The sequence below is a fragment of the Silene latifolia genome, chromosome 1 (assembly GCF_048544455.1).
Source record: "Silene latifolia isolate original U9 population chromosome 1, ASM4854445v1, whole genome shotgun sequence".
In the NCBI taxonomy this organism is placed as follows: domain Eukaryota; kingdom Viridiplantae; phylum Streptophyta; class Magnoliopsida; order Caryophyllales; family Caryophyllaceae; genus Silene; species Silene latifolia.
Genome location: NC_133526.1, coordinates 144,596,317 through 144,623,403, shown reverse-complemented (window position 1 = coordinate 144,623,403; position 27,087 = coordinate 144,596,317). Strand labels below are relative to the sequence as shown.

Genomic DNA, 27,087 nt, shown 5'->3' with positions numbered 1-27,087 from the left:
TCCTTGCATATTTTACTCATCATCTATCTTTTCAATGAGACTTGTAATCTTATACACCAACTCGAGTCTCATTAGACCATGCATATAGTTGAATAGGAAGGACTAAGTCGACTTGTAGGTGTTGTACAATGATGCGTGTCTTTTATATGATGTTTTACACCGCATTTTACACGCATTTCAGAGCTCATTTATGTGGTTTAAGGCTACTATTTGCCCCATTTCGTCTACTTTCGTACTTTTATGTAAAATTGCAAATTTATGCGGAAATGTGTAGATATTGAGCTAAATCCATCCCCGAGTATCCTGCATTGCAATTGACGTGAAGTGTTTACTCGAGAAATGAACCTGGTGCGCATTTCGAGGCCCGAAAGACAAATCCACGAGAAATTAGAAGCTGATTATCAGTTAAAGCAGTTGATCGACTGGTCCCCTTAGTCGATCGACCATGCCACGACATGCGAAGTTATCAGACACAAGAGCTCGGCTCGATCGATCGACGGTCAACGTGGTCGATCGATCGACCATTTGAGACGTGAATTAAAAGATCGAGGAACTTGAAGCCCATGATACATTAGGTTTTGGAATAAGAACTACGTTGTATTCTATATAACGTAAGCTAGGTTTACAGATTAAGTATTCAAAAAATTATCAAGTTTAACATTCAGCTTTAGTTTAGCATTAAGAATTAGGGTTTCGGTATTCACTTTCGCGTTCGGCTTTGTTCTTTTCCTTCGCAATTCCACACGGTACTCTCCTGTTTTATTCAATTGTTCTGCTTTCATTTATAGATTTAGAATTGCTAGATCAGTTTCCCAAAGCCGAGTTATCATCTTATGTTAATCGTTTATTTAGCTGTTTTAATCATGAATTCTGGAAGTTTATTAGTTAATTTTATTGTTATTATCATTCCCAATATGAGTAGCTAAATTAATTGTGCTAGGATGCAGAGGAATTATAGTGTAGGCGGCATAAAATTAACATGACCTGAATCGCGTGTTGGTCGACCGACCGACATACCCGGTCGATCGACTGACCTCGTGAGTTTTATTTCGTTTTAATTGTTTTAATTGTTATGTTTGACGAATCGAGTGCACGCGACTAGTTGAATGTTTAGGATTTGACCGACCCAATAAAGATCGAAAGATAGGGAAGGGAGATAGCCTACCTAATTAAGACGACTAGATTAGCGAGATCGAAAGATATGCTAGTCTAGCCTTTTGAGTCACTTTTCAGGACGAAAGTCAGTATTAGTGGTATTAGGGACCTGTAACGAGATCGAAAGATGCTGCTTGTGAGAGTGGATCGAGAGGATCTCTTAATTTCCCGTCTCACGTGATTGATTTAGACTTACCTAATTTGTTGTCGCCGAAACTATAGTGAACCGACCATCCTAGTACCTTTCTTTATATTTGATTTAATACATTTCTTTAGTTTAATTTATATTTCTTTGCCTTTAGCTATAGACCAAACCAATTCAAACCCCCACATTTTCGTTACCTTAAGACCGAAATTAAACAACTAGAAATTACATCTGCCTCTCTGTGGTTCGACCCGAATGCCGCTATCTATAGTTGTAGTTGGAAATTATAAATTTTATTTTTGGTACTCACAACGACGGGTATCAAATTTTGGTGTCGTTGCCGGGGAGGCAATTGTTCTATTTTTAGTTGTTTTATTTTAGTCTGTTTCTTAGTTTAAGGGACATTCGTTCCTTAAACTGTTATCACATTTTTTTTGTAGTTTCTTCTTATGCGCAGGTCACAGGGTGGTGAATTAGTACCGTTCAATCCTGAGATTGAGAAGACCTTGCGCGAGTTGAGACGATAATCTAGGATACTGCCGACAGAGGAAGAGTTGAGTACTCTGTCTAGTTACTACGAGAACGAGCTGTTCGAAGAAGATCCACCTACATCTCCTGCTTCTACTTCTTCAGCTGAGACAGTCACATCTCCGCAACTATAGCAAGTCACTCTGAGCCGACAGCTGCAAATCTGTGCAAGGGGTTCGAATTACCTGGAGCTGATAAGAAATTCGAACCGAAGCCTTCCTATATCAACTTGGTTGAGAGGAACCAGTTCGGGGGAGCTGCAAATGAAGATGCAGCCAAGCATATGGAGATATTTATTGATTATTGCTGTTCTATACCCCCGCCAACCGGTGTGACCCAGGACCAGGTGAAGGAGACAATGTTTATATTCTCACTCCGTGATGCTGCAAGGGAGTGGTATAGAGACCTGGACCGAGCTGCTAATGGGATCACCGACTGGAATTCTTTGGCCTTGGCATTCTACAAAAAGTACTTTTCTGCTTTGAAGACTAATGCCATTAGAGCTCAGATCACGAGCTTTAAACAGGGTCCCGATGAGAACTTTCATGAAGCATGAGTCCGATTTAAGAAGGTGGTGCGAACCATTCCACAGCATGGGTTCGAGAAGTGGAGTCTATGTAATCAGTTTTACAATGGGCTGTACGACGATCAAAGAGCTATCTTGGATGCTGCAGCCAGTGGCAGATTCCAGGAGAACATGGGAGAGACTAAGGGGTGAAACATCATTGATGACTTGGCCACCCACAAAGCTGAGTATGGGAATTCCAGGGGGAATCAAAGGAGAGCTGCTGAATCTCCTTCTGTAGCTGCATTAGAAGCTCTCACGGCGAGATTTGACAAATACGAGTTGGCAGGGGCTTCAAAAGGAGGGATTTACCATGTAAATGTTGTTTTAGACGGTCCCTTCGTCTGTAAAAGATGTGGAGCTGAGGGACATGTTTCAGACAATTGTCCCAGTCCCTTTGAGTCTTGTACTGCCTTTCAACATTATAGGCAGACAAACACTTACTTTGAGCCGAATGTCCACCCAAACTTGAGGTGGAGTAGCCAAAATGTTCTAAATCCGACTCAACCTCCACAGCAGCAGCAGCAGCAGAACTATGTGCCCCCTCATAAGCAACAACAGTTCCAAAAGCCTCCGTATGTCCCCCCGCAAAGCAACAAGCCCAAGGTTCTGATTTCAATGAGTTGAAGAATTTGTTGCTGAAGGAATCCTAGGCTAGAGAGGCCGGGATGAAGATGTTGGAAAGCCAAATTGCCCAATTGGCTAGCAAGAATACAACTCGAGCTCCGGGACATTTACCGACTCAACTGATCAAAAAGAAACCTTAAATGCAATCACGTTGAGGAGTGGGTCTACCCTGAATGGGCTCGCTATGGCTGAGGATGTCATTAGAAAAGATGAGGTGGAACCGAGCAAAGAGAAGGCAGTGACGAATAAAAACAAGAAAAAGACGATCAGCAGGTATGTCAGTCGATCGATCGACATACCCCGATCGATCGACCGGTCGCGACAACCGAAGCTCTGTTTTGTTCTGTAGAGGTCGGTCGATCGACCGACCAACCTGGTCGATCGACCGACGGCGGCTAGCGATGGTGATTCTTTTCGTCCTCCGATGCCGATAGCCCTGAGGATCACTTGTTTCGGGGTACTCGCCCGAAAACATTGAGGACAGGCCCAAATGCGATGGGTCGATCCGGTCCCCAAGTACGACCCTCTGTCGATTAATAGTTCACATTTGAGACGGTCTGAAGAAGGGTCGAGCTACAACAAGGAGAAGGTGGTGGACTTCCAGCCTAAGTCCACCGATGTCGGCATGAGAGATTTAGAGGAGAGGGCTAAGTTGCTACTTTCAGCCCCTTATCCAGAGAGATTGGTGCCGACAAAGGAACAGGTATCATTTAATAAGTTTAAAAAGGTTATTCGTAGTTTAAATGTGCAAGTTCCCTTCCTTGAATTAGTCAATCAAGTGCCTGCTTATACAAAATTCATGAAACAACTCTTATCTAAAAAGAAGTCACTTGAAACTGTGCACACTGTCGCACTCACTGAGGAGTCATGTTCTTATTTGACCCATATTGCACCCCTTAAGCTAGAAGACCCGGGTAGTTTCTCAGTCCCATGTAATATTGGCACCTTTCCTATTGAGAAAGCTTTATGTGACCTAGGAGCCAGTATTAGTGTAATGCCCTTGAGTCTTGCTAGGAAGCTCAAATTGACTAGGTTTGCAGTAACCAACATGATAGTACAGATGGCTGACCGCTCTGCGGTCCAGCCAATAAGAGTCTTAGAGGACATTTCCGTGCAAATAGGGAAGTTCTTCTTCCCTGTTGACTTTGTGGTGCTCGATATGCCCGAAGATGCCCACATTCCCATTATTTTGGGTAGACCATTCCTGCACACTGCTGGTGCAGTTATTGATGTTGGTTCGGATACTTTGACCTTTAAGGTAGGCAATCATTCCATTGTCTTTGCCCATACAGCTAGGAAGAAAGACCCCATGTGGCCTGTCACTTGCAATACGGTTTCTGAAAAGAAATCCTATTTTATACTTCCGATATGCCTGTCTCTATTCCTACTCTGTTGTGACACCTCCGCCCTGATTGGGAGCAAAGTGGAGGAAGATTCTTCTTGTTTTAGATATTGCAGAGCTGGTTTAGGGGGAAGGAAGAGCCGCATGTTACTCCAGCTGTGAAGGAGCCGATCATTCAAAGAGGTGGTCTAGGATGCCTTAGCTATGGCACTGATGAGGAGCCTGAAGATGAGCCGGTCAAAGCAACGAAGTCTGATCTGGATTCCGACGAGTCCGAAGAGGTCATTGAGTGGGAAGATGTCCGACATGTTGATCCGTTGAGTTCTACGGATGCGGGAGCTGAGAACCGTGCAGCTGAGAAGATGAGCACTGTTGAGGCTACCTCTTGTAGCCAGAAGCCAATCAAGTGGGCCATTCCATGGTCGTTCTTGATCAACTATTAGTTGATTGAGACTTCTTCACAAACTATACATTTTATTTGCTTTCGTTGAACCTTTTTGTTTATTGCTTTTGTGTGCGCGAACTTCGCATTTTAAGTTTGCTTAGAATTTTAAACACTTTAGATGGTTACTTTGGGTTTTGCGCAATTTTGGGCGCGTATTATTGTCCATTTGCAGGTTTTTAGACCTCATTTGCTCAAATTATTGAGCTAATTCGAAGAAATCAGAAAGTTACAGCAGTTATTCCGGTCGATCGACTGACCCTTATGGTCGATCGACTGAGCTGCATAGTTCCAGGAGCTTCTGTTCCTGACACATTGGTCGATCGACTGAGTAATGTGGTCGATCGACCGAGGATATTCTTTTTGCACTGTTTACGATCACTCCCCTGCTATGTTTGGTCGATTTGCGGAATTAAGGGAGTTTTCTACTCCACTTTATTTTCCGTCATATATTTGATTTCTTCCATCTTCTTAATTTTGCACATAATTACCGCTTCAACATTGTTTTCTCGGTTTTATGCGTGGTATTGTTGTCTTGTCAGGTACTTATTGGTAGCACTGCTAGCTACTGAAACCTCCTAGCTCACGCTGGTTTGGGGAGGTTTCCTTTTTGCTGCGCTTAAAATCTTGTGAGTTCTCGAGTCTCACTTCATGTCGTATTTCCTTATTTTCTCGCAAATTCCCGTTTCTCTTTTCTTCATTACATGATTTTGCACAATGGGGACATTGTGCTATTTGGTTTGGGGAAGGGTTTTGCGTCGCATTTCATTTGCTTGCATTCACGTTTACATTTCAGTTTTGCATTGCTTGTTTATTCATATATATATACAAAAATCCAAAAAAATTGAAAAAATTTCAAAAACATTGCATGTTTACTTTAGCATATAGGTCGAGTCGGAACGGTAGTATCTCGATGATGACATTGCATTTGCATCTGTTTTTGCCTAAGCCTTGCTAATTGACATGTTATTAGTAGAATCATTTGCATAATCTAAGAGTTTTCGTTAATTTATTCGCTGAACTTGAGACTTGACTTAGATTTTTGGCAAACTACATTATATTTTCTGAGGATTAGAGCCTATAACTGGTGTCATTGATGACCAGTTCATCTAGGATTGTGAGTAGTTACTCCTTATGAGACATGTTACATAAATGTGCATAAATATGAACTTAATCTGCTTAATACCTGTATGCGTTCGGTTTGTGGTTTGTTGACACATGTGGTAGAGGCTTCCCTTTATTCAATTTTACCCATAAGCTCCACACTGCCAAAAATAGCCTTTTTGTCCCATTACTACATCCTACATTTAGCCTGCCTCTGTCAAGCTAGTAGTTTACGTTTTGGGATTGTTACTTCGTTTTTGGAAGCATATGCTCATTCTGAGATGAAGTTGGAAAGATGGAAAAAGGAAGGAAAGAAAGGAACAAAGAAAAAGAAAAAATCAAAAGTAAAAATGATTCGAAAAAGAGAAAAAAGAGTGCTGTACTGTAGAGGCAGTCGATCGACTGGCAACATCGGTCGATCGACTGGGACCCGAGAAGAGAAAAAGAAATCAATTCGCATATTCAAAGTCTTTATATTATGGCGATTTTTGCTCCCATGTTGCATTTATATCTTATGGGGAGTTGATTGATTATAATTATTTCGGAGATTGTGAGTTTTGTGCTTGCTATAGCACCGTGTCAATTGAAGTTTGAGCAATAAGTGGATATTGTCATATGGTTCTGTTACGGTACTAGCTTGATCACCTGTACCCCCACATTCCCATAAATGTTTTGCCTTTCCTGCCCATTACCTCACATATCCCATATATACCTCGGCATGTGTCATGGTCATTTGTTCGGTTGGAATGCATATGTACGGTTGTAGAGATTACTTTCATATTAGACTGCAGGCATGTTCTTATAGGTCATAGTTAGGTGAGCGTCTTTACAATATTACTTCTTTCTATCTTTACATTATTCACCTATCCTTGTGTGTGATATGAGCGACCCGTGAGAGTCCAATTTGATAAAGTCTCTCTGATTGTGGTTGCTCAAACAATTTCTAACGACTTCTTAACTCGTTTGCATGATTCATTTGCTAATTGATTGTTGGTTATTGCATTAAATTGGTTTAGGCTTTACATGTTGCATTTCGCTCTGAGATTGAACTCGTTCCATTAGGTTTTAGGATCGAGTCTAGTTCTTGCTTGGGGACAAGCAAGGGTTTGGTTTGGGGAAGTTTGATGCGTGTCTTTTATATGATGTTTTACACCTCATTTTACACGCATTTCAGAGCTCATTTATGTGGTTTAAGGCTACTATTTGCCCCATTTCGTCTACTTTCGTACTTTTAAGTAATATTGCAGATTTATGCGGAAATGAGTAGATATTGAGCTAAATCCGTCCCCGAGTATCCTGCATTGTAATTGACGTGAAGTGTTTACTCGAGAAATGAACCTGGTGCGTATTTCGAGGCCCGAAAGACAAATCCACGAGAAATTAGAAGCGGATTATCAGTTAAAGCAGTCGATCGACTGGTCCCCTTAGTCGATCGACCATGCCACGACATGCAGAAGCTACTGTACACAACAGCTCAGTCGATCGACCGGTCACTGTGGTCGATCGACCAGACCGTACTTCAGACGTGAATTAAAAGATCGAGGAACTTGAAGACCATGATACATTAGGTTTTGGAATGAGAACTACGTTGTATTCTATATAACGTAAGCTAGGTTTACAGATTAAGTATTCAGAAAATTATCAAGTTTAACATTCAGTTTTAGTTTAGCATTAAGAATTAGGGTTTCGGTATTCACTTTCGCGTTCGGCTTTGTTCTTTTCCTTCGGAATTCCACACGGTACTCTCCTGTTTTATTCAATTGTTCTTCTTTCATTTATAGATTTAGAATTGCTAGATCAGTTTCCCAAAGCCGATTTATCATCTTATGTTAATCGTTTATTTTGCCGTTTTAATCATGAATTCTGGAAGTTTATTAGTTAATTTTATTGTTATTATCATTCCCAGTATGAGTAGCTAAATTAATTGTGCTAGGATGTAGGGGAATTATAGTGTAGGCGGCATAAAATTAACATGACCTGAATCGCGTGTTGGTCGATCGACCGACATACTCGGTCGATCGACTGACCTCGTGAGTTTTATTTCGTTTTAATTGTTTTAATTGTTATGTTTGACGAATCGAGTGCACGCGACTGGTTGAATATTTAGAATTTGACCGACCCAATAAAGATCGAAAGATAGGGAAGGGAGATAGCCTACCTAATTAAGACGACTAGATTAGCGAGATCGAAAGATATGCTAGTTTAGCCTTTTGAGTCATTTTTCAGGACGAAAGTCAGTATTAGTGGTATTAGGGACCTGTAGCGAGATCGAAAGATGCTGCTTGTGAGAGTGGATCGAGAGGACCTCTTATTTTCCCATCTCACGTGATTGATTTAGACTTACCTAATTTGCTGTCGCCGAAACTATAGTGAACCGACCATCCTAGTACCCTTCTTTATATTTGATTTAATACATTTCTTTAGTTTAATTTATATTTCTTTGCCTTTAGCTATAGACCAAACCAATTCAAACCCCCACATTTTCGTTACCTTAAGACCGAAATTAAACAACTAGAAATTACATCTGTCTCTCTGTGGTTCGACCCGACTGCCGCTATCTATAGTTGTAGTTGGAAATTATAAATTTTATTTTTCGTACTCACAACGACGGGTATCATACAATCTAATCGATTCGGCTCCGAGACTTAGGCATTGTAAGCTTATACATCAACTCGATCCCATCACAACAATAAGCGCTTGCATCTAGTAGAGAACATGTTTGTATGATCAACTCCCATGAATCCCCTATGAACCCATGACACCCTAGTGCTTTTAATCAATTGTTTAAATCTCATTTTAGTCACCTTGCTTGTTTTTATTACTTTGCTTTCATATTGTTAATTAGTTTAGTTGATCTCCTATCTCAACCCAAATTGTGACACCCTAAGACACGACCATTTGCAATTGAAAATCCTACATCAATACCCGTCCCTTGGGATTTGACCTTTACTTACCGCTTTGCTAAGAGTAGTTTGTGAAGTTATAAATATTGTTTTGGTTAGGAAGCTTTTGACGACGAGTTAATCCAACACCAAAAATACCGCCTTTGCCGGGGACGGTGTTAACTTGATTTGATTTTCATTAATTGTTTTTAGTTGTGTCTTTGTTTAACTTGGGGAAGTCAATCTCCTCAAAGTTGTTCTAATTGTTTTCAAGTTGTTTGATATTATGCATGTCTAGGAGATCACAAGGTAACTTGTTACCCATTGATCTTGAAATTGAAAGAACTTTGACCAACAATAGAAGATTTGCTAGAGGTACTTTGAGAGGTATTGGAGAAATTGTGAACATTCAACCAAATAACATTGAGTTTACCAACCCTTTTGCAAGAGAAGGAGAGGATAAACCAATACAAAACCGACCACAAAATCAACCCACAATGCCTAAATTCTCATCACATTCCATACCAACCGAGGAGAACCTACCAAATGGTACTTGTACACCACAACATTTGACCGGTAATTTCGTTGCCAAATCCGCATTCATACAATTAGTTGACAGAAGTCAATTTGGAGGGATGCCTAGTGAATACCCTCACTCACCTATGGAGACATTTTGTGACTATTGTGATGCGATTTCTCAAACCGGAGTTACTCAAGACCAAATCCGATGTGTCTTATTTCCTTTTTCTTTGATTGGTACCGCGAAACAATGGTTAAAGAGCCTAGACAAGGCTACTCTTGGTATTGATTCTTGGAAGAAATTAGCACTTGCTTTCTACAAGAAATTATATCCTCCGGAAAAGACTAACATGTTGAGAGCCCAAATCACCGGGTTCAAACAAAGATATGAGGAATCTTTGTACGAAGCATGGGAGAGATTCAAGGACACTTGTCGTTCTTGTCCACACCATGGACTTAGCGAGTGGTTCCTTATACAACAATTTTTTAAGGGTCTATATGAAGACTCCCGAAACATTCTCAATATGGGATCCAATGGTATGTTCACCAAAGTTTTTTTTTTTTGGTTAAATGTGAGCTTTGATTGAATAAAGGATAAAAAAGTTTACAATGTTTCCTCTTACAATGCTAGTCAACGAATGAATACAAGAAAATTAAGAACTAATGTTGATCATTCGTAGCCAATCCCTATCTAGAATCTGAACATCACTGCCAATCTTCTGAACAATTCTACTTCTCATCTGCTGAATGATGCCAGCAACAACCTTATCAGGGAGACTGATTCTACAATCCAGACGACACACATTTCTCTCCTGCCAAATTGCATACCAACAAGCCAACTTGACCATTCTACAAATTTTCCTCTGCAGCTTGGACAATCCAAAGTACTGACCATCCAACTGTATACATAGCCATCTTTCCATTCCTGCAATAACTTGAGAACTGAAAGCACAATCATTAAAGAGATGTGCCACAGATTCAGCATGAGCTTCACAAAGAACACAGGTATCAATCATACACAGGCCAATACTATGCAGTTTCAATCTGGTATTGAGTGCCTGTTTCTGAATCATCCAACCAATTACTGAATGTTTAGGAATAATCCAATTATCCCAAACATCCTTGTACCAATGGACAGGGGGTGTGAACCCTGAATCCACTGATATCCACCTCCAACAGTATACCCACCAGGTGAGACCACCCACTGAGTACCCTGAAAACCAGCACTAAGCCTATCTCTAACTTTGCAAATATTCCTCCAATTCCAATTGGAATCCAGAGGAGGATGATAAGTATCCCAATTAGCCCCTTTCATATACACATGATCAATCCAAAGCACCCACAGTCTATCAGCTTTAGTATAAATCCAATTGACCAGTTTCCCAACACTTGCAATATTCCACACCCATGCTTCCTTGATACCCAGACCCCCTTCCTTTTTACTGCAACAGACATTGTGCCAAGACACCAGAGGGGATCTGCTATATTCAGAAGAGCCACTCCAAAGAAAATTTCGACAAATGGCTTCAATCCTCTTAATAACTCCTTTAGGGATAAGAAAAATGGATGCCCAATAATTATGTAAGGTATTAAGCACAGCATTAATAAGAACAATTCTGCCAGCATAACTCAATTTTTTAGCACCAATCCCTCTAATCCTTGAGACAATCCTTTCAATGAGAACATTACAATCCAGTTTAGACAGCCTCCCAGGTTGGATAGGAACACCTAAGTATTTAAAAGGTAGCTTCCCTTCAGAGAACCCTGAGACCTGCACAATATCTTGTTTAATCCAATCAGCAACACCATTAAACACAACTTCAGACTTAGAAGCATTAACTTTAAGCCCTGAAGTAGCTGAGAAAGTTGCAAGCACCCTGAGCACCAGCATAATAGAGTTGATATCCCCCTTGCAGAACATGAGGAGGTCATCAGCAAACAATAAATGAGTAAGCTTCAAACTTTTGCACAAAGGGTGAAATCTGAAAGGCCAAGTGCTAACTGCAAACTCCATCACTCTAGAAAGATACTCCATACAGATACAAAAGAGGAGAGGGGAGATAGGGTCCCCTTGCCTTAAACCTCTCCTTCCTCTAAAGTAACCAAAATGAGCTCCATTCAAATTAAAAGTATAAGTAGGAGTAGAAATGCAAGACATGATCATGTTCCTAAACTTCACAGGAAAGTTCAAAGCCTCTAGCATCTGACTAATAAACTCCCATTCAATGGAGTCATAAGCTTTCTGCAAATCAAGCTTAAACATACACCTAGGAGAAGTCTTACCCCTATTATACATCCTTATCAAATCCTGACAGATTAGAATATTCTCAAGGATACTCCTATTTTTAACAAAAGCTCCTTGACTCCTATTGATAATGTCAGGTAACACTAAGGCAAGTCTATTGCATAGAATTTTAGAGATAGCCTTATAAATAACATTACAGCATGAAATTGGTCGGAAATGAGTCACACTGGTAGGCCTATCAATTTTAGGGATCAAGGTAATAACAGTAGAGTTAATCTGAGTGAGCAATTGTCCAGTCTCAAAGAAATTCAAGATGGCACCACTAACCTCATCCCCAATCACACTCCAAGCATCCCTAAAGAACTGACTAGAAAATCCATCTGGCCCAGGGGACTTTCCAGAGGGAATGCTGAACAGACTCTGCTTAACCTCCTCCATAGTAACTGGCTTGGCAAGAACAGCAAGATGACCCTCATTACTGCAAGCCCCTCTCCTTACCACATTAAAATTAACACCAATAGTATTAGTCTGGGATCCCAGTAAACTCTGATAATACTCCATGAAAGCACTCTGAATAGCATGTCCATCAGTACAAACAACACCCTCCTTATTCTCAATCTGAAAAACTTTATTCAAACTATTTCTTTTCTTGATAGCATGATGGAAATAAGAAGAGTTTAGGTCCCCTTCCAATGACCATTGAATCTTAGCTTTTTGGACCAAAAAACTGTCTCTAGCCACAATCATTTCCCTCAAATCTTTGGCCAAGTCCATCTCCTGTTGCATTAACTCCACATCACCAGGATGAAGGACAAGCTCCTTCTGAAGATTCTCCAAGGCAATACTTGCAATGTGAGTATTATTCTCAATATCAGTAAAACATGTTTTATTCAAAAGCTTCAAGGCAGGTTTCAGAGCCTTTAATTTCCTCACAACCACAAACATTTTAGTACCCCTTACTCTTTGATTCCATACATCAGCTACAATAGTTTTAAAAGAAACTGCAGAGCCCCACATATTGAAGTACTTAAAGTTTTTCCTACCTCCAAGCTCAACATTCCTATCCATGACAGTACAAGGGCAGTGATCAAAGAGCCCCTCAGGATGGAAATGAGCAACACTGTCACCATAGGCATCCAACCATTCCTGATTACCCATAGCTCTATCTAACCTACTATAAACTCTCTCAGATGGTTCTTGCTTCTTGGACCAAGTAAAGAGAGCCCCTGTAGCAGGAATATCCTCCATACCACAAATTGAGACACAGTCCTGGAAGTGCTGCATTTCAGCATCAGTAGTATTACCCCCCAATCTCTCAATAGGAGATAACACAGCATTAAAGTCCCTAAGCCACAGCCATGGTTCAACACAGTGAGTAGAGATATCCTTCAAAACACTCCATAAAGCAATCCTATCATTCAGTCCATTAAAAGCATAGATCATTGTTAACAAAAAAACTCTTATTATCTGATTTAGATATAACCCTCATATGGATATGCTGAGCACTATAAGATAAGAATTGAACATCAAAACAATTAGGTTTCCAAAAGATCTAAATCCTTCCTCCCTTATGCCAACTGCAGTTGGTGGAAATACTCCAACCATCACAAATAGAGGTGTTCCTATTAAGTAAAGAACTAGGTTTAAGTTTAGTTTCAAGTAACCCAAACAAACCCACCCCCTGATTGTGCAAAAACCACTTTACCACCTTCTGCTTATTCAGGTCATTGAGACCCCGGACATTCCAAAAACCTATGCTATACATTAGGAGGATTGTCAGGGGGGTCTTTTCCACTATCCACCACCTCCACTACAGTCCCCCCAGGATTAGCAGAGCGGTTGAGGGCATCCATAAAAGTGTAATTGCCAAACTTCCCAGATAATCTTACCCCAACCATGTTCTCCTGCCTATTCATTCGAAAGATATTCTTAGCAGGGGTAGACTGGACAACTGGAGTAGCCCTCACAGCGGACAAAGGTGGAAAATTTGCAGGGGTAAGCATAGTAGGAGATAAAACAGCAGTCTCCTTTGTCTTATGTACAGGCCTCCAAACCTGTTTCTGCTGCTGAGGCTTAGCATTCTGAGTACTGGTTTTGCCTTTCTTCTTGGTGGGCTTCCTACACTGTGAAGAATTATGCCCCATCCCCCCACACATAGTGCAGGAAACAGGTTTCCATTCATACTCCACCTTCACATTCACAACATGCCCATTCTCATCTAAAAATTGGATAGTCTCAGGCAGATTCTGATCCATTGGTAATTCAAGCATAACACGAGCATAACTCAACCTCACCTTATCAATGGTATCCTTATCCTGTTGAACATAATTCCCCACCAAATTAGCAATTCTAGGGAGACAGTTACCCCAGAACTTAAGAGGAATCCCATACATTCTAATCCATACAGGAACCACCGCAACTTTTTCCTTCACAAGTTCCATATCCACAGACCAAGGTTTAATTATAATGGGTTTATTATCATACAAGTAGTAACCAGAATGGAGCAAAGCATGCTTACCGGCAGAATTAGTAAGTTTAACGATAAACACACCATTATCCATAAAGGAAACCCTCTCAATACCAAATTGCTCCCAAACACGGTACACATAATCTTCAACTGTATCCCAAGGGGGGTTTGCACCCATAATGTAACAGACAACAGAGTTAGACCAGAAAGCTACCTCTGTTTTAATATCATCATGAGAAAATTGTAGTAGCTCAACTGGATCCTCCTCTTCAAGTATAGTTTCCATTACTGGTACATCCTTACCCCCTTTCCTCAGAAGCCATCCCGCTGACTCCACAGGATCCGCAACACTAAGATCCAAAACAGGGACACCTTGAATTTCATTCATAGGTTTAGTTTTACCAGTATCCACAGATGAAGGAACCCGAAAGTTTCCATCTTTAGACTGTTCTGTAGTTGTTGTCGAATTTTTGTGATTTTTTTGAGCTGATCTAGTAAGCAATAATGGCGAAAATCGATTTTGGGATGAAGGTTTAACAGCCGTCATTGCAGAAAACTAGGTTAGGATTTCAGAGCTTTCTCTCTCTTCATTATCTCTCTTCTCTTTCTCCTTATGTTCACCAAAGTTGATGACAATCAAACATGGAACAAAATTGAAGAAATGGCAGTCCATAACTCGCAATATAGTAGACCTCGGAAGGCTACTAGAGGAAGAAAGCATGAGGTGGACTCCATTACTCAATTGGGTGCTCAACTAAGTGCTCACATTGACACCATTAATTTGAAGTTTGAGAAGGCCATGGCTAAACTTGAAGAGGCCTCCAAATCACCCAAGCAACATGTTAATGCTATGGTGGCATCTTCATCAATTCCAAGTGCAGTATGTGAGAGTTGTGGAACTTTAGGACATGACCAAAGTGAATGTAGGGGAACAAGTGAACAAGTGAATGCTTTCCAAGCATACAAGAGTGGCACCCCTTATTCAAACTATTACAATGAGAATAACAAATTCCATCCCAACCTTTCATACAAAAGCCAAAATGTTCAAAACCCTCAACCAACTGATGTGACTCATAATTGCGCACATTTAGTCCCCTAATTGAACCTATTTTGCATACTAATATAGCATTTCATGGCCATTTTATCTGTCAAATCCTTCCTATTTGGTTTTCCTATTACATTGTATATGTTTTGTAGGAAAGAAGATAATGAGGCGGAATTCCCCCTCTCCCGTGCATATTTGGAAGTTTTGTGATGATATTGGATGGACTATTATGAAAAGGAGGCAAGAATGATGACCAATGATGTAGGAATAAAGAGTATATAGAAGGGTCATAGGCTTAAAAGCAAGGATGACGAGAAGGAAGCCATTGCAAGAAGAAATTGCTCGGAACCCAAACCAAGAGTTGATTTTTTGTCTCTTAAAGTATGCTAGATTAAACGGCGTCGAAAAATAAAGTGGTCTAGGCTTTTGAATCACTCCAATACGAGTCCGGATGAGGAAATGACATCCGTTTTACAAATCCGAGCTTAGATAGACAAGCTGTCCCGGGATCCGCGCGTCCCGAGACCAATCCGCTCGTCCCAAGCTACTGCGCCATTTTCAGAATAGTCTGTTTTTAGATCCGCGCATCCCGAGCTCAGGATGAGCATCCCAGTCCTAGGATATGAGCATCTCCTTCGAGAGGAGCATTTCCCAACTCAACACTTACCAATGTTATTTACTAATCTACCCTTGCTTAACCTAATGATGTACCATTATATATACTCCATTTGTAATAATCAAAGGATCAAGCTTTCTTAGATTAAATCAACTTTCCTTAGATTAGATTAGGAGTAGATTAGAATAGTTATCCTTTAATCTTTCCATAAAATTACACATTAATCTTTCCTTAATTATTGTTCAAGTTTATTATTGAGTAATTCAAGTTTATTATTGGGTAATTAGAAGATCATTTGGGTTTATTGGGAGATTGACAACCTACAATCAATCATCAAGTACTTCTATTATTCTTTGCATTATTATTTTGGAATCTCCATAGGTATAATTCTCTTACTCCTTGTTTTAATTATTGTTAATCTTTCTTACTTGTTCATCATGTTTTGCCTTGTTAATATGATTGACAAGCTTGTTAGCATGTTAAACTTGATAATGAGTGAGTAGTCTCTTAGCTAGGATTAATGGGTAATTAGGGTAAACCAACATGGAAATTGATTCATGCTTAATCTAATATGTTAACATAATTTATTTGCTTGCTTGTTGTGATTTCAACTTATGCACATGTTATGTTTGATGAAATGCGAGCCTATGAATCCTTACATTTTTTACCCATCACTTATCTTTTCAATGAGACTTGTAAGACATAAACCAATTCGAGTCTCATTAGACCATGCATATAGTTGAATAGGAAGGACTAAGTCGACTTGTAGGTGTTGTACAATCTAATTGATTCGGCTTCGGGACTCAAACCTTCTTAGGGATTATAAGATATACACTAACTCGATCCCATCACAACAATAAGTGCTTGCATATAATTGAGAACATGTTTGTATGATCAACTCCCATGAATCCCCTATGAACCGATGATATCCTAGCACTTTTAGTCATTTTTTTACATCTTTCCTTTTGTTGCTTGTTTATTGTTTTTATTAGATTAGAATCATCAACTCATTATAATTGTGACAACCCCAAGCACAACCATAATTAGATTGAACAATAGGAGTACCCCCGTCCCGTGGATCGTCCTCGACTTAACCACTAACTAGTTTGTTTGTTGAGAATTATAAATGTGTTTGATTGAGAGCCCCAACGACACTCTCATCACCAACATATACCCCACCTCCAATGAGAAATCAAGCTCAAAGACCCTTTTACCGAAACCAAGGTTATCAAAATCAACCCTCTTACAATCAATCCAATGACCAAGGCTTTGATGTTCAAAAAGAGGTCCTCCAAATGCAAAAGTATCAACCAGAATTTTTCACTCCAATGCAAAAGGATAGCCAAGCAAAAGGTATAACCATCAACAACATACTAGCTCACATAAAGATGTTGGAGACACAAATGTCTCAATTAGCATCTTCTAGCTCTCAAAGACAAAAGGGACAATTACCACCTCAAAGTAATCCCCCAAGACATGAGTCGGTGAGTGCCATCCATTTGAGGAGTGGTACAAGATATGAAGGGCCGAAGAGGCCCATTGATGAAGATGTTATGAATGCTAGTGACAAGGAAAAAGTTGTTGAAAACTCTAAGAAAGAAGAAGAACCCACCACCATTCAATAAGTTTCAAAGAAGAAGAATGAAGAGAAGGCTAAGGAGAAAGAGCCTATCGTGATTAGACTTCCATTTCCAAGTCATCAAGCTAAGCCTAAGTTCGATGAACAACTTGGAAAGTTCATGGAGATTGTGAAGAACTTGGAAGTCTCAATTCCATTCATGGAGTTAATCAATCATGTTCCGGCCTATGCGAAATACATTAAAGATATTCTTACAAAGAAGAAATCCATCCGGAAGCTAGAGACTATTGCGTTCACTAAGGTGAGTAGTGCCATCCTACAAGGAAGTTCACCTCCAAAACTCAAGGATCCGGGAAGCTTCTCTATTCCATGCACCATTGGCGACACTACAATCAACAAAGCTTTATGTGACCTTGGGGCAAGTGTGAGTGTCATGCCATACTCGGTGTGTGATGTGACTCTTATTTGCGCACATTTAGTCCCCTAATTGAACCTGTTTTGCATACTATTATAACATTTCATGGCCATTTTATCCGTCAAATGCTTTCTATTTTGCTTTCCTAATGCATTTTGTATGACTTGTAGGAAAGAGGACAATGAGGCGGAATCTCCGTCTCCCTTGCATAATTGGAAGGTTGATGATGACCTTAGATGGACTTGTATGAAGAAGAGGCAAGAACGATGATTGAAAAAGCAAGAATAAGGAGTATGCAAGACTAAAGGCCGTGAAGCAATGATCACACTGTGCAACAGTCCGAGCGGCTTAGGCACAAGACGCTCGGATCCTTCCCTCACAATCTGAGCATCCCGTGCTGAAGACGCTCGGATCCTTCCCTTACAATCCGAGCGTCTCCCGTCCTAGTCCGAGCGTCTCGTGGAAGCACTAGCATGATATGCTCATCTCCTCGCAAGACTTGCATTTCCCTACTTTAAAACCTAGCATTGTTATTTACTAATCTATCCTTACTTAACCTAATGATGTACTACTATATATACCCCATTTGTAATAATAAAAAAGGAGGCCAATTAGAGAACCATTAGAATAGGAGTAGATTAGGATAGTTTAATCTTAACCATTCCACTTTCATCTTTCCTTAATCATTGTTCAATTACTATTATTGGGTAATTGAAGATTATTGAGTTATTATTGGAGAATTTACAACTCTCCACTAATCAAGTTCTCTTCTTTTATTCTTTGCTTTATTATTTGGAATCATCTTCATAGGTATAATTCCCTTTTACTCTTGTTTAATTATTGTTAATCGCTTTCATTTGTCCATCATGTTTTGCTTTGTTAATATGATTGACAACCTTATTAGCATGTTGAACTTGATAATAAGTGAGTAGTCTTTTAGCTAAGATTAATGGGGAATTAGAGGAAACCAACATGGGGATTGATTCATGCTTAATCTAATATGTTTTCATAATTAATTTGCTTGCTTGTTGTGATTCCAACTTATGCACATGTTATGTTTGATGAAATGCGAGCCTATGAATCCTTGCATTTTTCACCCATAACCTATCTTTTCAATGAGACTTGTAAGACATAAACCAACTCGAGTCTCATTAGACCATGCATAGAGTTGAATAGGAAGGATTTAGTCGACTTGTAGGTGTTGTACAATCTAATTGATTCGGCTCCGGGACCCAAACCTTCTTAGGGATTGTAAGATATACACTAACTCGATCCCATCACAACAATAAGTGCTTGCTTATAATTGAGAACATGTTTGTATGATTTACTCCCATGAATCCCCTTTGAACCCATGATATCCTAGCACTTTTAGTCATTTGTTTCCATATTCATTTTGTTTTATTGCTTGTTTTACTTTATTGCTTGCATTAGTCTAGAACACAACTACAAACCCAAATCAATTGTGACACTAGCATAAATTGAGATAGATTGACTTAGAACCCAAAACACACCATCCCATAGATCGACCTCGACTTAACCACTAACAAGTTATTTGTTTAGAATATAAATGTGTTTGATTGGGAGACACGACGACATCTTCCATCAAAATGGCGCTGTTGTCGGGGACGGTGTTATGTGATTATGTTCTTACTTGTTTGTCTATTTCGATTTTACTTTAACCTTGAGGAACTTGTTCCTTAAGGATTGTTCTTACCATTTTTGTGTAGTTTCCATGTTTGTAGTTGTATCATTATCTTGCTTAAGATGATGACCCAAGACTTGGTACATGGAGTATGTGGTGGATCTTTTGAGTATGACTATGGGTATGGGGAGTTTGACGAGCAAGTCAACACAAACCTACCTTACTACTCATACAAAGAAAATCCTAACTACTACCCCAAATTTTCCCACCAAAATCACCACATCCAATATCCACAACAACAACCCACCCAATACCCACTTCATAATGAATTCCAAATACCACAATACAACCACTTTCACACGCACCCACAACAAAAACAGGAGCCTAACTTTGACATTCAAGGTATGATTCTCCAATTAATGGGAGATAAACAAAACTTCTTCAAACAAGTGCTAGAAGAGAGCCAAATTAGAGACAATGTCATTCAAAATATTGTTACCCATGGTGAAGAGTTAGCAAATCAAATTGCCCAAATGAAAGAAACACAAGAAGCCACTCCCCACCGATCCTTCAACATTGTCCGTGAATGCGAATTTGAAGGGGTAACCTTTGACATAGAAGATGAGTGGGAAGAGCCAATCTCCTTGAGCTCTTGTGATTATGAAAGTGTGGTATTTGATGAAGAAGTGTAGATACCCAGTATCTGCTGAGACTCCAACAAACACCCGATGATTATCGGACTACAACATGTTTTGGGATCGCAGCGTTTGATCGACAGTTTGTGTACTACTTTACGTCGGAAAACTTAAAACGATTTCGAAAACAAAACATTTCAAAACATTTCAAAAATACCTGGAGTGTTTAATGCACGACGACGGGGTCGCGATGACACTAGCTAGAGTCAAAACCGACACCGGACCAAAAACCAACTCGAAAATTCAAATCCCGACTCCAACAACGAGTCAAACCGAGTCAAACACAAAACCCAAAAATATCCCAAACCTTCTATGCTGAGTTTTCCCGGATTCATGTTTGTCAAGTACCAAACATGTGACTACAAAACCTAGGATAGAATAAATCATGATTGCGTTTGTTGTGAAAGCGACAACACAGCTCGAAGACCCGCGACGTGGCTCGCGCCTCTTTGAGCAGCCCAAGTGGCCACGTCGCTCAAAACTCACACAACCACTCATTCTCCTATAAATACCCCTCAAATGCCACCCATTTGAGACTTACGCGAGTGTCCGCCCCCTCTTTTCCCCCTTAAAATTCTCGACTCGACTTCTTAAGTCACAATCCGACGCGTATTTACGACCTACCGATCGTAAATACAAGCCTTACACATTGTTTGGTACCGTCATCGTGCATTAAATCACTTGTCCGACCACTTTGACCACTACACCATCACTAAACATTAAAACACTCTTTTTACTTACCAAAACGGTTTTAAACCGAGTTTTTTTCGATCAAACGAGTTTTACACTTACGTCGGTCACTAGCCATAACCAAACATGTAAGTATGAGGGTGTAAAAATCCTCTTTTATTATGTTTTTATTTGTTTTATGACTTTAACATGCTAAAACATGCATAACATGAACCAAAACATGGAATAAACGAGCCAAAACTGATTTTTGGTCTGAGGCAGAAGCCCCTTGGGTCGCCAACAGGCTCGCGCCTAAATGGGGTACTCAGACAGGAGAACAACCGTGTTTGTTCTCGTCATTTCCCTTAATCCATTTTTCATATTTGTAATCGGTTTTTACCATTTCAAGTATTTTCGAAACCTTTTTGTTTCATTTCACATTTTTTAACCATAAAGCATTTTTCACCCTTGGTTCTTCATACCATGACGGTTAAATCCGTGTTTCGGTGATAATATTTGGTTAATGACATTCAAAAGGTATTTTAAAGCCTTTTATTTCATTTCTTCATATTTTCAAACAAACATATTAGTCACCAACACGAAATCGTCCTTGGTTCTACAAACCATGCCGGATTTTAACCCGGGTACGATGATGAGTATCGACTAATTACATTCGAATGGACTTAAAACAACTAGTCCATAATCATTTTTCAAAACTATTCATGTCAAGCTTGTCAAATCGAACCCGACACCGAATATTATCAAAACAATGATGATTATTCGAGTCTAGTTCTTCAAATCAACAAGTGCGGTCTAAACGACCCTTTCAAATCAAACCGGGTTCAAATACCCATTTTCAACACGTTTTATAACGTTTTCTAAATAGTTAGAACATGGCATACAACCGTTGGCTAACCCGCGCCTTAAACAGGCTCCCCTTTTCTCATTTTCAAAACCAGAGGCAGGCCATTTACACCGCCGGCTGGCTCGCGCCTCTTATAGCCGTCTGGTACAGGGCATGTTCCCTTCCAGCATTAGTCTAGGACGATCCCGACTCCGGATTAACCCGGATAAAGGACGGATCAGATGACTATTCGATTGTTCAAAACCATATTTGCAAATGCCATACTAAGACAAATGGATCATGTTATGCACCCTAAACCTAATACGGTAAATGGATGTTAAATTTCCGTCTTGCATGCAAATCAATCATTAATCCAACTCGACATCTTATACTTGATACTTGGATTAAATCAACCGACTTAGAAAGCTCTCACATGTTAGGTTTAAATCATTGGATGCACATTCATGCATTTAAACCGTTTTATCAACCTTTGCATTCAACCAACCAAGATCGATCAGTCGAGGCCGCTAAACGCGGGCGGGATTAGGTGTCTGATTAAAGGGCTTCCCAATACGTACCTTCACCTCTTACTCAGAAACTTTGGATAGTGGACGACCTTATCCAGGGCGTACGAGAGTCATTCTAGAGATATGATGCTAAAGAGGGACGATTTCCTTATTTTAGTACCTATGTCAAAACGCTGCTTTGTGCTTCGATTTGACCGAGGTATAAAGTGGAATTCGAACGGGTTCCAGGCATCCCACAAATGCTTGCTGGCGACTCCGAACATCTCTAATAGTTTCGAGACCTTTACCGAGACGAAACCGACTGATCTAGAATGATCCGGTCGAAAGCATCTTTACGCCGCCGAGCGTTGCTTTCAAAAGACCGCTGCATGTCCACAGATCGACTGGGCTTGTAGGTGGCCCGCGACTACGGATTGGTAGGTGGCCCAAAATCCACAGACCGAGACGTGGCCCATGTCCACAGATTGGCGACTCCGCTGGGGAAAACTAGGACACTTACGTCTTTGTGATCCCTAGATGGTGAGACTCGAATGAGGTCTTGGTTGGAATGCATTGATTGATATTACGGTCACGGTCGGGTTCCTTGTCTGGGCCCACAACCTAACCCCTTTTGACCAATTGGCTCGTTTCGTCGGCGTGAGTTTTCTCATCCCCGCGTTTCGAATCCCGATTGAGTCAAGCATACCATTGACGTTACACATTTCTCTTTCGTCAAAGAGCTTTCATCACTTTCGAGCACGAGGCTAGGGCACCCTCCTTACACATTTTGTTTGGATTGGTATCCCTCTCGCAAATCGGGGTTTGATTACTTGGTGTGTAACCCACCCTTTTAAACCAAAACCCGTGTCAGCATGATGCATAATATAATGAAACTGTGAGTGCTTATGTGCTACTTGATCATAAGTTCTTCCGTGTCATTTCAAACTTTCAAAACACCTTTTTGCGCCGTTATAATGGCCATTTCAAACCTCGGTCTTTCGCCGACCGATGCACGCCTTTCTAAGCCGTCGTAATGACGATTTTCAAACCCGGTTTTGTATAACCATTTCAACACGCCTTTCTAGGCCGTCGTAATGACGATTTTCAAACCCGGTTTTGTATAACCATTTCAACACGCCTTTCTAGGCCGTCGTAATGACGATTTTCAAACCCGGTTTTGTATAACCATTTCAAATCACCTTTTTACGCTGTTATAATCGCCGCGTCTAGACACGGATTTTAACCTGTTTCGCGTCGACAATGGCTTTCTCTCAAAACCCGAGAAAAGCACACACCCTTTTCTCGAGACACTTTCGGGATCCCGAGGACCATACACCATCCCCGAGACCTTTTCAAACATTTCAAACTCGATTTTCAAAACATACAATTTTGAATTTCAAAACCGTCTTGGGAAGCAACACACTGTTTTCTGAGCCGACTCAAACTCAAACCGTCTTTTGCAAATAAACTTAAGACAACCCCTTTTCAACTGATCGACTTGCGAAGATTTCTATCTTCGGAAGCCGCCCAATAAAGTGACAAATGAATCTTTTTTGAAAATTTCTATTTTCGAAAACTTCAGTCCACCATTCCAATTCCGCCTCGTGTCTATCGAGTCAAAGCAAACGTACTTATGGTTCTTTACTTATGAGTCGTCTCACCACGAGACCCGTCAAATGGCGTCACGCCGTCATGTTAGACTCGTGTCAAAGTATCGGTCAAACACCGTCACGTCATAAATCGAGTCAGCACCGAGGGACCACACACGGTCACCCCGTCTTGTTGAGTCGATCTTGGTCTCGTCCTCTGTGTTGTCTGCGTTTAGTCTTGGAACCGTGTCGGATTGGGTTGTAATGTGAGCCGTTTTTTTTGCCTCAGAGCCATGGCCCCGTCTTCAACTTCGTCTGTCAACCACAACAACAATGATAACAACAGGGATGTCACAACTGATCAGCTAGCCAGCCTGCTTACCGCTCTTAAGGTCACCTTGGATCGCGTCGAGACCCGTATCGACGCCCTGGAGAACAAGGAAATTGGGGAACATAATACCCCACCTCTCGATCGAAAGCGAGAAGAGGTGAAACACGGAAGAACAGCTCCTAGCCCGGGGCAACAACATCCACCTTGAAAATAACCGAAGGTTCGAACCTGTTGGGGACCAGTTACCTGACAACTTCACCCTGACTAATGTGCCTAAGTTCAAGGGAGTAGAGGACCCACTCAACCACATCCGTGCTTTCAAAGACTACATGGCCATTAAGAGGGTCAAACAGGAGCTTTTTACCAGGATCTTCTCATCCTCTATGGAGCCAATTCCTCGCCAATGGTACTACTCCTTGGATCCGAAAAACCTTACCACTTGGGATGAGATCGCAGTTGAGTTTGCCAAACAGTATGCCGACAATGTCGAGATCCAGGCCAACACCCGTACTCTCGAGGTGCTAACCCAAAACGACAAGGAAGGATTCACTGAGTTCCTAACCCGTAGGAGGAGGGTGAGTACTCGGTTGGTCGATGAAGCCGAGTGAATCAACTCGGTAGAAAAATTTGTCAACAACCTCCGCCCGGTTTATGCCAACCTACCGAGGTATCAAAATATCAAAACTTTTCAAGATCTGCAGATTCTGGGGACACGTATTGAGGACGACCTCCGAAAGGGCGTCTTAGCAAAGACCACTGGCAGGGGTATCAAGGATCCACCTCAACCGGATCTCGCCCTTACGGTCAGACAAATAAGATTGATGAGGTTAACCTCATCGAACCATCTGCAAAGAAAACCGAACGCCCCCAGAGAGTGTTCACCAACATAGGGTCAACTTATGCAAGTGCCTTGAAAAGGCTCATGGACCAAGGGAAGCTACAACCGATCGGGCCCACCCCAGACCCGTCCGACGCCAAGAAATCCCGATTTTGGAACCCCAACGCCTACTGCCAGTATCATCGAGGGAAAGGGCATGATACTGAAAATTGCTTCAAGCTCAAGCACCTCATTCAAGACATGATTGAGAAGGGAGATATGCCTATACCCCCACCAACTAAGCCGAACAACAAGACGAATCCTCTGGGAATTCACGCCATCTATGACGATGAGCCGACCCTAGACTGCTCTCATCTCATTGACGACGAGGTGAATGTCTTGGAAAAAGATCCTTCAGACGGAGTGTTTGTGTTCAACGCTGCCACTATGCTCACTATGTTTCAGCAAGTTGAGGAGGCCATTGCCAGCCTTTCTGAGAGAATCACCCGAGACTCATCTTCAATCCACCCACACCGCGTCCGAGGGAGATTTCCCCAAGCATTCAAAACTACCCACCCCAGGATGGATTGCTCCCGCGACCATTCTGGCATAGACCTCACGAAAATCACCCTCAAAATAATCACCCTCAAAATAACTACCCCCATAAAAATCGCCCTCACAAAAATATTCCCCACAAAAACTACCCACCAAGGAATACCTCTCCAAGGTATCCTCGAGACCCTGAAATTAACAGGATATGGCGAGATGATGTTGAGGATGTCTATGTCATCCCAGGGAAGGAAAAGCGGACGAAGGAAATCGGACATCTCACCCGGTCCGGACGTCCCTATCAGAATCCGACCAACCCAGTGGTCGTTCCAACAACGAATGACCAAATCGTCCCGGAAGTGGACACCCAACCAAAGGCTCCCGAGAACTCAATCCTGAGACAGCTCCAGAAAGCAAAGGCCGAAATCTCAATTTGGCAATTGATCGCAATGTCTTTTGAGCACCGACAGGCCCTACTGCAGGCCTTGGGAAAACTAACCGTGCCCTCCACCTCTTCCCCAGAAGAAATAGTGGCACACATGACGAGAGACGCCCCTGATCTGAGTAACCCGGTCGTCTTCTCCGACGAGGATATCCCCCTGTTTGGAGCCAATCATAACCTGGCCCTGTGCATCACCGTACAATGCCTCCAGAAGAATATACTGATGGTCCTCGTGGATGACGGTTCCGCCGTGAATGTCATTCCTCTAAAAACTGCCCAAAGGCTGGGTATCAAGGAATCTGATTTAATCCCAACGAATCAAGGAGTACGCACCTACGACGGCACTCGTCGCAAGGTCGCTGGGCTAGTCACTTTGACCATCGCAACCGGGCCACTAGAGAGACAAACCAGTTTTCAAGTGGTCGACATCGACGCGTCCTTCAACATGCTCCTGGAACGTCCCTGGATTCACGCCGTCAAGGCGGTCACATCAACGCTCCACCAAAAGATCAGGGTCCCCTTCAACGGGAAAACAATCACGATTCCTGCTTCCCCAATCAAAGCAGTTATGAGAAGATGGGTAGCCTCCCAAGCCATTGAGGAGGACGACAATGAAATGTGGGGTTTCCAAGCCGTGAACGCCATAACTGATGAATCGGCAACCTCTGATGGTGACCCGTTCACCAACCTCACGATCAACCGTATCATGATGCGTCAGGGTTATTTCCCGGGTTTGCCGCTCAATCCACTAAATGACCCATTGCCTCCCTTGAAACAGGCTAAGGTCCCCAACATTCCCTTTGGGCTGGGGTACAAACCTACCAATGAAGATATCCAGGAGTTGAACCTCCTAGTCCGAAAACGCAAGAAGCACGGAGTCATCCTCCGTCCATACCACCTGACCCTCAATGGATACTTTGTCCCCAAGGGAGAGTCTGAACTCTACCACGGCTTTTCGGACCCAATCTATGACTCTGTGCCCAGGGCTAGATACCCGGGAGTGGAAGTCTTCTAGGACTGCTACTTTATTCCCAACAACATCGAAGCTGCATCAACTGAGTCCAAACCGTCACCATGCCTCAACGGACAAGCTGTCACACTACTCTTTGGGGAAGATAACATCAAAAGCCTCGACTATGAGGACATCATCAACATCGCCCTGAAAGACAATCAGTTTGATCCAACCGCCTTGATCTCCGATACTGACCCGGAGAAAGCTACCCAGGGCTGGAGGAAGACCATCAAGTGGACCGATCGCCAAGGCCGCATTCTCAAGATCACAACTGGAGAAGGCCCTATGTTCAAGGAGGGAAGTGAAGAAGGATCT

At 41.6% G+C, this 27,087-nt stretch overlaps 1 non-coding gene across 1 annotated transcript; it reads right to left on the bottom strand.

The window, feature by feature from the left end:
• Nucleotides 1–9,659: 9,659 nt before the first annotated feature.
• Nucleotides 9,660–9,766, bottom strand: LOC141620924 (small nucleolar RNA R71). Its single transcript, XR_012532068.1, has one exon. It is a non-coding gene; the product is annotated as a small nucleolar RNA R71 (small nucleolar RNA).
• Between the last annotated feature and the right edge of the window lie 17,321 nt (nucleotides 9,767–27,087).